At 41.8% G+C, this 11,440-nt stretch overlaps 1 pseudogene; it reads right to left on the reverse strand.

Annotated features, from left to right (window-relative positions):
- Positions 1-2,745: 2,745 nt before the first annotated feature.
- LOC115646870 lies at positions 2,746-3,399 on the reverse strand (annotated as a pseudogene).
- Positions 3,400-11,440: the final 8,041 nt, after the last annotated feature.

Consider the following 11,440-nt stretch of genomic DNA (forward strand, 5'->3'; position numbering starts at 1 on the left):
ACACCACCCAGTGGCTGCCTGGTTGAATCTAGCTCCATTTACCCACCTGGAGTGAGTTAAACTTGCCATTTGAAACTTTTTACGTTGCCTATTTTTGTTTTAACTTTGAAAGCTGAACACTGCATTTATACTATTATTTTGCATGGGATTTCCTATAGTTTTTAGAAGAGATAAAAATAAGGCTTGTATAATCTCTCTGAATTTGAGCTCTTTAGTTCTTCAAACCAACCAGTGTGCACTTAACTATCTATGTACTTTTGACCTGCGTGTTTGCAGTGATATAATTTCAGGATGTGCACACATGTCCAGTACATATGGTTTTAATTGCACATACCTGCAGTCTTCAAAGGGCCATAACTTTGTTAAATCAAACCCAGTTTTAATCACACTAAGCAAAGATGTTAGCCCTCAATGAGGACTATGCCAGACTTCACAGTTCTGTCACTCTTTCTGCAGCCATGTTAAAAAAAGCCATGGTTATTGCAGGGAAGGGGATTTTAAACCCAGCCATTATTCAACAATCACTGCTGAGATTTTACTTCCACTTGTCCCCCTCCCCCCCCCAAAAAAATTGCATCTTCAAGCAGACCAAGAAAAGTATTTAGCTCCAAAGGTGAAGTTTTCAGAATGTTACAGACATAGATCCAGTGAAATAGAGGGTTACAACAGAAAGTCTTCTACAGCCTTAACAATTGTGTTTGCTGCTAACAGCCTGAGCACAAGAGAACTGTATTAGCAGGAATGCCAGGGATTCCTCCAGTGTAAAGCCAGTTTAGGTGATTTTACGCTTCCCCCTCTCTACCCTCTGCAGAGAAGGAGTCTTGTGGATGAGGAGAGGCAAGAAGAGAACATGGCTAGAGGTGGGAGGATGCAGCCGTAGTACATTGCACTCTGGTGATCCTCAGTCAGCTGCGCAATATCAAGGGCCCCCCACTAGTCAGAGTAACTTGGGGCAGCCTTTAGGCTGCTCTAAATTTCATCTAGGGACTACTTGATCCCCGGTTAGGCCAAGGATCGGGGGAGCATAAAGATGCCTTAAAGCCACCTTCCACCCACCCCAACAATCCAAGTGATGCCACAAGAAAGCTCAGCCAGACCGATGGTTTTTTTCTCCCTATCTTATTTTTCCAAAACATCAGATTTATGTTTTAACTACTTGAAGCAATTTTTTACTTATATTCATTTATTTCAAAATATGCACAGGCTGATAAATGCACTGTAGGATGTGTAGGACGAGCATTTCATCCTGCCTGCTAATGACTCTTGGAAGCTTTAATAGCATCTTTTCATTAATAAAACTATTATTTATTCCATATCTTCACTTCTAGACAAAAGAGACAATGAGGTAATTGTCTTAGACATTCTGCTAGTCAAAATTAACCAGAATGTAAGCAACACAGAAAAGAGACAAAGTTGCGGAAAGGAAAAGATGAGTAGGACACTGCACAATGCTAAACTTCATCTGGGTATGTAAACAAAAATCATAGTTTTTAAGAAAAAAATATGACTTCTCACTGCCCATCTAATAATTCCATTACAAGACATCAACATGTCAAAATAGCTCCGGATTCCTTTGCAGTGAAAAACAGGTTATTCTTAAACAGTCTGTGTTTGTCCGTCCCTGGATGTTAGCAATTACACGTTGCCATTTTAAACTCCAGTTTAGACCCAAATATTATCTCCAAGGCTGTCAAGGAATACATGTTCAGTAGGAACTGTTAAGACACATTTCTAAACTGCAGGATTACTTGGCACATAGCTTTTTATTGATTTGTTTGTTTGTTTGTTTATAAAGAGAAGTAAGTGGGGACACAGGGGGAGGGGAGAGCTAATATGATATGGAGATATTCACCGGAAGGTCACTAAGCTGAATTCAGCTCAGGTGAAATGTATTCGTCTATCTCAAATTAGGTATTGATCTCTATCCAATTTCAAGTTCAAAAGGGAAAACAACACAAAGACCTCCACCATCCTTGCTAGCTGTTTAAGCTGAGAAGACAAGGGTTGACTGAACCTGGAGATTTAACTTCCCCTCATCTTTTGAAGTAGACCCTCCAACATGAGACCACTTCAGATGCTACATCCAAGAGCATCACATACACACAGAGGAATGGAAATGACAACAAAGAACTCTGTGCTTTCAGAGGAGAAAAGAGATATATACCCAACAACGCCTTCTGGGATCTCTACACCAGAAATGAATGGAGCCTCCTGTGGGCAACTCTGTTCACTCTCACCAGGGACCACAACTGAACCAACAACATCTCATGACTCACAGTAATGGAAGCAGTTGATCGATATAACATCATCAGAAATGGATCCCTGATCGTCAGCCATCACCAGGAAGAGATCATCTACTGACCCAACACACAGAGCAGATTCTCTGTGCCATATCTTGGTTATAACCCTGATTTTCAAGGGTCAAGGAAGTTCTAGACATTTATATATAACAAGAGTTGTCTCAACCCTTTAAATACTCTTAACCACCAAAGACAGATTAAATACAGATCAATGGCTGCATAGACTGCCCATGTCAAGAGATGGATTTTTGAACTGATGCCAGACACATGCTTCCTTTAAAGCAATCATCACCCTTTTCTCCAAAAAGGAGTAATTGTTAAAATCTATCAGCAAAGGAGCCAGTACCATTGGTCCAACATGAAAGGACACCACCCCCAAACCAGCCAGCTCTGCAACAGGGAGTCTCATGAGGAGAGGGGGCTCTGTCCTCCATCCACTCCTACTGAGAAACCCCAGGCTGCCTGCCCCTCAGATACAGTTTCTGCTGGGGTCGTCACTGCGGGGCTGGGAGATGGCGGCAGTGTAACAGGCGCTGTAGTTGGTGCTCTTCTCAGGACAGGTGCAGTAGAGGAGGCCACCCCTCAGAACCAGCAGGGACAAGGCAGCACAGCTGATGTGGAGCGAGACCCCCGGCTTCCTCTTCTGAACTTTGGACACCGGCGGGTTGTAGAAGTTCCAGATGATTGTATTGGCCAACCAGCAGATGGGGATGAGGCAGAGGATGCTGGAGACCGGAAAGATGGCTCCGGAGACCATCATAATTCACCCCTTGGAGCCTTTGTCCTCCACGCAGTTGGTGCACTTGGTGCCCACAATGCTCACCAGCAATGCCAGCACTAAGATGACCATCATGGCGTGGGTAGCCTGGAGGTCCTAGGGCAGCACCAGCATGGAGTCGTAAACCTTGCACTGCATCTGGCCTGTGCTCTGCACAATGCAGTTCATCCATAGCCTCTCCCAGATGATCTGTGTCACCACAATGTTGTTGCCAATGAAGGCCGTCACCTTCCACATGGGCAGGGCACAGGAGATGATGGAGCCCAGTCATCCCACCACTGAGATCACCATGCCCAAGATCTAGAGACCTGCTGAGACCATGATTGGGTGAGAAGGTGCCTGTCTCTCCGCAGTAACTTTCCCTCCAAGATACAGCTCCTCCCCTCCCAGCCCCAGCACAAGAGCTCTGTGTTGCAGCCCAGCAAATTGCAACAGGCAGCAGACAATAACAGGCAGCCTGACCAAGTCCCTCATCACTACCACGTCCGGTGTTTTGGATGATTTTGTAAGTTGTTCTTAAAAAGTCTCATCTACATCTTCTTCCTGATTGCATGGTCTATAGTAGACCCCTATCACGATATCAACCTTGCTTTTTACCCCTTTTATCTTTAACCAGAGACTTTCTGCAGGTCTGCCACTCACTTCCATCTCAACCTCAGTCCAAGTGCATACACCCTTGATATACAAAGCAACTCTTCCCCCCCTTTTTCTCTGCCTGTCCCTTCTGAACAAGCTGTACCCTTCTATACCAATATACCAGTCATGTGAATTATTCCACAAATTTCTGTGACGCCAGCTATGTTATAGTTGTGATTATTCACTAGTATTTCTAGTTCTTGTTGTTTATTCCCCATACTTCTTGCATTAGTATACAAACAGCTAAGATGTTTATTAGATTTCCCCTCTATATTCCCCCTTATCACTTCTTTGTTCATGCAGTGATTTCCCATGTTCCCCCCCAGATTCTGACTCTACATCCAAGTCTCCATGTTTTTGGACTTATCTATTAAATCATTCTTGTTTTATTTTGGCATCACGTTGCAATCATTTTGGTCAAAAGAGTAGCTAGTTTTAAAAAATATGCAGTGAGGGTTGCCATACTGAAAAAGACCATGGACATGTAGTTCAATAGCCTGGCTTATAGTTGGTGTTTCTGAGGAAGGTGAAACAAATTCATAATGTATCCAGCCACTATTACTTCATGGGTCTAATAATGCTAATTCTCTCTCACCCCTGCTGGTGATCAGCTGATGCACTTGCAATTTTTATCCTAGCTAGTACAATAGGTATCATTGTTAGTCATGGAAGCAAATCTCTTTTCGCATGTATTAGTTTTAATATTGTTTGGCAATGTAAAGGTTAATTATAGTCTACATCTAAAATATGTCCTTATGGCTATTGTAAATACCTTGTGGGGTAGGTTTTGTTCGTTTGTTTTGAGTTTCCTCATACCGCTCCCGCCCCTCATTTTGTTTCTGATCTTGGCCTTGATGCTGCAGCCAGTTCTGCATCTGCTTTTGCCTAATAGTGAGTAGGAGATGGGAGGTGATTTTACTGCTGCAGACAGTGCTAGTGACACTAATACTGGAATACTGTCTATAATTCTGCTGTCCAGGTTTTCAAAAAGAAAGTTAAAAAACTGGAGAGGTACAAGAGTCACAAAAATGATTTGAGGCCTGAAGTAAATGCCAAGAACCAATGACTGGAAGTTAAAGCCAGACAAATTCAATTTAAAGATAAGGCACAAATTTTAATAGTGAAGTTAATAGTGGTCATGGAACAAACCACCAAGGAAAGGGGTGATTCTCCATCTCTCAGTCTTTAAATCAAGACTGGATGCCTTTCTGGAAGATATGCTTTAGTCAAACATAAATTATTGGGCTGAATTCAGGGGTAACTGGATGAAATGCAATGGCTTGTGTTCTACAGAAGATCAAACTAAATGATCTAATGGTCCCTTCTGACCTTAGATTGATAGATTTAATGAACTGAAATAAGCGTGATGCAAAATATTTTTTGGCAGTTTTCCTGCTCCCATGAGCCTTCACTCTCTGCTATTCTCCGTGAGATTACAGCTTAGTTGGGAAAGTGGAATCAGTCTGAAAAGAAACAGATGAAGCACATAGCCCTATACCTTCCCATACACATATCCATTACAAACAAATATGAGAATACGTATGAAGAACAGGGTGTTAAGGCAAGCTTAGGGCTTATCCAAAGCCCATTGATGCTAATGAGTGTCTTTCCACTCATTTCAATGGTTTTTGATTCAGGCCCCAAGTGCACAGTGGAAAAGCATGCGCTGAAAATTTAGATTGATTGAAGTGCCATATTGATTCTGACAATCGTTACATATGAATAAAAACATAGTAACAATTACTCCTTCTTAAAAATGAGAGATGTGAGCAGTCAGTCTCTCTCTCTCTCTCTCTCTCTCTCTCTCTCTCTCTCGGGACATCCCTACGGAGTCTATAGTTTGGAATACCACCGACGCATTTAGCTAGAGAATAAGCACAGTTACAGCCATCTATCATATTGCAAATAAAGTGGCTCAAAGAAAAAAGTTCCAAACAGGCACCTTTGGGCATTTCACTCCTCCCAAGCAATCCCTTAGCTATTGCTACAGAACATAGTTGACTTCTGAGATCCATTCACAGGCAGCCACTTTTGAATAGATGTCTAGTTTGCTTTGTTATTTCTCCTTTTTTCAAAGGAAGAGCCACTGTTTCCTATGGGTATTTAGTGCCAGCTTCAAATAAACTGTCTTATTTATTGTAAGCACTGTTTTTCCCCAGTAACATTGATTTGTTTTTGTTCAGTGAAATTATAAATATTATTTTTAGTTTAAATATAAATAATACTGTGAATGAGCTGTCTGATTATTCTAAAAATAGTTTCTCTGTTTTAAACCATTCTCTAGATCTACATCTAGAGAGAGAAAGAGAGACTGTGTCTGTCTGTAGGAGACAGGGCACCTCAGTTGTGTTGCTTGCCTTTATTTGAGAGAAGAGGGTTATTTCTGAGATACCAGTGGCTTATCTGGAAGTATATTTACCATACTTCAGTACCAGCACGTCCCTCTTCAGAGTGTGGTTCAGAAGTCACTAAAGGAAACCACACACAGTTAAGACTAAACATTCTTGAGTAAGCTTCAGTTATGGCAAGTTCAACTGCAGAGGCTGTCGAGAGTGCAGTTACTGACATTTTCCAAATAAATAAAGCAAACAAGTTACTTCAGGAAGAAAATCACATCTATATGATTTATAACAGTGGGAGTTAGTCCATCAAGGCAGGATGAACCCAGTGAACCAGGAGTAACAGGCCACCCATGGACTTCAGCTTTGCCTCCAATGCCTTAGCTCATTCTAACTGGTCCATAACAACTGGAGTGGACCTGCTTTTTCAATACTGTGCAGGCTTCCAGAAATGCACAGCCAGGTCTCAGAGTTTCAATATGGGTTCATATTAATAGGGAAAAAATATAGGGATCCTATTTACAGCCTTCTGGCAGCAGGTAGGGAGAAAAAAAAACATCCCTCCAAAATCAATGTTTGCTTTACTGAGGGCCTCCTTAGGTGTACATTGGAAACAATTCTGTCTGTCTGCCACAGTTAAGTCACTCTGCAGCCTAGTGTGCCAGCCAGTAGTAGTCAGCAGTCCAGAATCAACAGATTGCTGCTGTTGAGCAGTACCAGACCACATGGCCAAAAAGAGATGGAAAATGTTATATGTGACACAGCACCTGATGAATGATGATAATGAACAAAAAGCATAATGGGAGCAAATGGGCATCTCAGCTCCTTTTCCTCCAAACTGTGACATGACATAGCCGCTGGCACCACTAATCTAAGGGATATTTTTAGCATTCTGGGCTCCTCCTATCTAGTATAAGCCAACCCACATCTTTCTTCTTCCCTTCGTTGGCTCCCAGCTCAAAGGAGTGACCATTATTTACATTATGGGCCTGATTTTCCACTGCCTTGCACTTTGTGTAGTCACACTGGAGATCTCACTTTATATCCACTTGACACAGTTTTAGATGACTCACTAGCATGTAAGGTTGTGAGAAATCAGGCTCTGTGCACTGGATCATAGAACATACGGATATTCAACTTTCTCACTATCACGCCAACTTTTGCGCATGCCTTGACACATGCATGTAAGTATTTTACTAGTATATTCCTCCAAGTTCAATGATTTTTGTTTTACTACAGAGATCTCTCTTGAAATTCTTATTAAAAATCAAATCATTTGATTTCTCCAGCTTGCTTCATGCTAACTGATAAGACTCAAGAATTCCATATTCCAAATCCATCCTATTTTATATGCTAATAGATGAGCATTGTTGCAGTCTGCTTCATTAACTCATAATCATTAATTCAGAAATTCAGATGCACAAGCTCCATTGTATTACAGGCACCAGGTGAAATTCTTATCAAACAATGCTCCCTAGGCATTACTGGCTGACAAGATACATCAGGCAGGAAGTGCTTTTCTTGGTGATCATCATGTCTCACCTAGTATTATATGAGGAAGATATCTGAAAGCCAAGTGAATGTAATCATTTGAAAAGTGCCATAAGATCTGAAGTGCTATTATGAACTAGAAATTATACATACAAATCCAGAGCTATTGGACCTGCACAAGTGCTGGGCAATGTAGATGGGACTACAACACCAGCACAAGCCAGCTCCAGTTGTTTCTGAAGGCTATTTCTTGAAAACAAAAGAAAAGAAGCTTATGTACTCCCTAAAAGCATTAGCTGCCAATTCTGTGATCATACCTGTGGTGGGCAGACCTTTCAGCCCTATTGAAGTCATTGAGACTCCAGATGGGTGCAACGTTCTGCCCACACAGATCTGATTGCAGTGCATGACCAAAGCAAGATTAGTACAGCACAGAAGTGCTGCATCGTTTACTATCATTCTATTATGCTGCAAATAGTTATTTCATCCTTTTCTCAACATCTGGAGCACACAGCACCATTTACTATCCAGCCCAGTCTTCTGCTAGAGTTGCTACTCACAGACAAGCACTCTTGGGCTGGACCTTCTGTACACTTGCCAGTTCTTCCAGGGCTTTGTTTATGCACTTGGCACTCACTTCAATGAGCCACACTGGAGCAAACCATTAAAGTGTTCTTTCTCCTGAAAAATATTAGAGGGCTTTGTTTCAACTCTTCAGAATACTAGCCCAGCACTCACCCTACTCAACTTGCTCACTAAAAATAATCAGTACATGGTAATCTGGATTATATCCCTACCAGAGTGTGAAATGGGTTTTTCCACATCATTTACTGTTTTCCTATCATTCACGAAACCTCTTTTTGCCGTGCATATATGGTCACCTCTTGTTTATACATCACTATGGAGCATAACTCCTAATGGACCAAAAGAAAAAAAATAAGACAAAGCTAACATTTACTCACTGCATCCACATACGAAGTACCAAAAACACCCAAACTCTGCCCTGCCACCCACTCCCTCTCCCCACCCGACCAAAATTTTGATAGGGGAAAAGGGTTTTCTAAAAAGGTTTATGTATTTATACCTGTCTTAATGACACTCATTATCAAGTTATTTCACTCCATGCTCATTTGGTGTGACTATGAATAAACCCAACAGACGATACAGGAGGAGGAGTGTTGCAAGCATACTATTCATGTGGATGGCAGCCTTAAAAACCCCATTTTGTTTACTTCTCTGGCGGACAGCCTGAAAATGCTGCTTATCAATAGTGTTTGACTGAGTAAGCACCACAGTGTGTTCTCAAAACAATTTCAACCTCAAAACACTCTTCTGAGGTACAGTGGATAATGTATGTGCTTTTTAGGGATAGGTAAATTGAGTCACAAAATGGTTTTAAGCAGTCACACATTGACTCATTGGCAGAGTGATGCTGGAACAAAACCTCAGGCTCCTGGAACTCCTAATCCCCCTGCATTAGACAGCACAGTCTCCCAGTTAGACTGCGTGGTTAACTGAATGCCATAAAGCCTCTGATGTAAATATACACATTCTTCCTGTCGTTAAATGTGTGGGTACCTTGTGAATAGCTGTGACATTGGATTAGAATCAAACAATACTATTTATGGTTGAGATGATTTCATCATCGCAATCCAAAAAAGGAAAAAGAAGCTAGCAGTGCATATTTAGGAACATAAGAACTGCCATACTGGATCAGACCCAATATCCATCTAGTCCAATATCCTGTGTCTGACAGTGGCCAGAAAAAGATGCAAAAAAAAGAAAAAGAAAAATATAACTTCTGTTGAGGAGACTAACCTCTTCTCCACCACAACCCTAAAGGGACATCAGGTCATAAGACTTAGGCAAAGTTGGGAGGGTTTTAATCACATATAGACACAAATCAAAACTGAAGCCAGCAATCTGAGTTTTTTGGGTGGATGGGAAGGAGGAAAACAACCATGCAGAGTTTAATCCCATGATCCAAATACAGCTCCAGGTATTGGTTATGAGGGAGATTCAAAACAAGAAGCAATTCTGGATGGAAGAAATATGGCAGTCGTAGCTGGGCCACAATACCTAGAGAGGAGCTTGTGAGATTTTGATCCCATCAATCCTGAACTAGACTCTTAAACTTGATTTGGGCCAGAATAGAGCTGGTCAGGAAAAAGTATATTTTTCCATGGAAAATTTCAACAATTTGGCCAAAAAAAAAAAAAAAAAAAAAAAAAAAAAAAGGAGATTTTCAACTTAAAACTAAAAGTTTTCAGCCAAAATGTTTTCAATGAAAACGCAATATTTTCCCTGGAAAGCGTACACTTTTTACAAAGTAATTTATTTACTTTAAACCTAAGTTTTCTATCCAAAAACAATTCTAACCAGCCTTACTCTTAACCTAAATCCTGAACAATAGACTGGATGAACACAGACCCAAACCCTGCCTCCTCAGCCAATTTCTAGTAAATTAACATTATTGAGATGACAGATGCATGTAGAACATCATGGAATCATTAAAAGAAAATTCGGAAATCAATTCCTTTTCAATCCTATTTGAATGACCTCTCTCTTCAAGTTTAGTAAAATGGAACCATCTTCTGCTGGTGAAAGTGATCGTTACATAGAAGCTCATCTTTTTGGTCTCTCTGTTCCCTCTCTGCCTGAGTGACCACTATGTTCTCTTTCTGATCTTCCTCAGAATTCCTCTTTGTTGACCATGACCACCATTTTGTTTTCTGTTATCTTGCTTTCCCACTCTTCTCTCCTTTTGTGATCCCCGTTGAATCAGCCTTTCTTACTTCACTGCTACTCGTAATGCTCCCACTTTCACTGCCTTCCATATCATCGGCTTCCAAAGCTAGCCTCTTCTTTCCTACCATTCTGTTGTCCCTTCTATCCATTTAAGCATTTATACTATGCTCATAACTTTAGTAGTTGAACACCTACACCAGTTCTCCCCTGCCATACACTGCTTTAGGCTGGAGGCAGCTAATTATAGAGAAGCTCACCTGGCAAGGGACAGGCAGCACTTCTCCAAAAGACAGGAAATTGGAAGCAGAGAAGGTGGCAGGCAGAAGTCTGCAGTCACTCCCTGGGAGGAGTGTTTGGGTGGCTGCAGAGCTGAGTTGCCTAAAGTTACTCCCTGGGAGGAGGCAGTGAAGAGACTGGCAAACCCAGAGAAGTGGGAAGGGCCAGGAGGTATGGAAGTGGCTCAGGGAAAGACAGCAAGGTGCAGGGAATGAGCCTTGGCTGCTGTGTAGAGAGTCCCTGAGCTAGAACCTGGAGTAAAGGTGGATCTAGGATTTCCTGCCAGCCACTGCTGAAGTAGACAACTGACTCAGATGGCTGGAGAGCAGAAACCTTGATACACTTCCCCCACAAGGGGAGGCCACCATAGTGACCTAGCCAGCTGAGCTACGAAGAGGCCACTGCAGTTCCTGGAGTCAGAGAAGGAATGTAGAGGAGAAACTGACAGGGTGTAACCACTGGAAGGGTTATCGGCCTGACCAAGCTAATTCCCAGAACTGCCACTAGGCAGCGCCATTCAGTGGCGAGTAGAGCAAACCCACCACAGAAGTCCATGAGCTAATCCCACTTCCTCCACATTAAATGCTTCCTTTCATCACTTCTCTCTCTCTCTCCATTTCTAAACAACTTTATTTCTCTTCGCTCATTTAGTCTGCTGACTATAACAATGCCTGCTGACTGTAACAAAGTTATGACACAAAGTTATGACTTCTAGTAAGAGACAGACATTAATTTTCTGGCCCAACCCACGTAAGTGGGATCAGTATCCACTGAAACATCCAGGCATTGTCTCTCTAATTTCAATGGTAAAAGGTCACTAATCAGTTTGTATGCACTTACAGTGATGACTTTTCTAGCTCCGGTATCTGTCT

The sequence above is a fragment of the Gopherus evgoodei genome, chromosome 1 (assembly GCF_007399415.2).
Source record: "Gopherus evgoodei ecotype Sinaloan lineage chromosome 1, rGopEvg1_v1.p, whole genome shotgun sequence".
In the NCBI taxonomy this organism is placed as follows: Eukaryota; Metazoa; Chordata; order Testudines; family Testudinidae; genus Gopherus; species Gopherus evgoodei.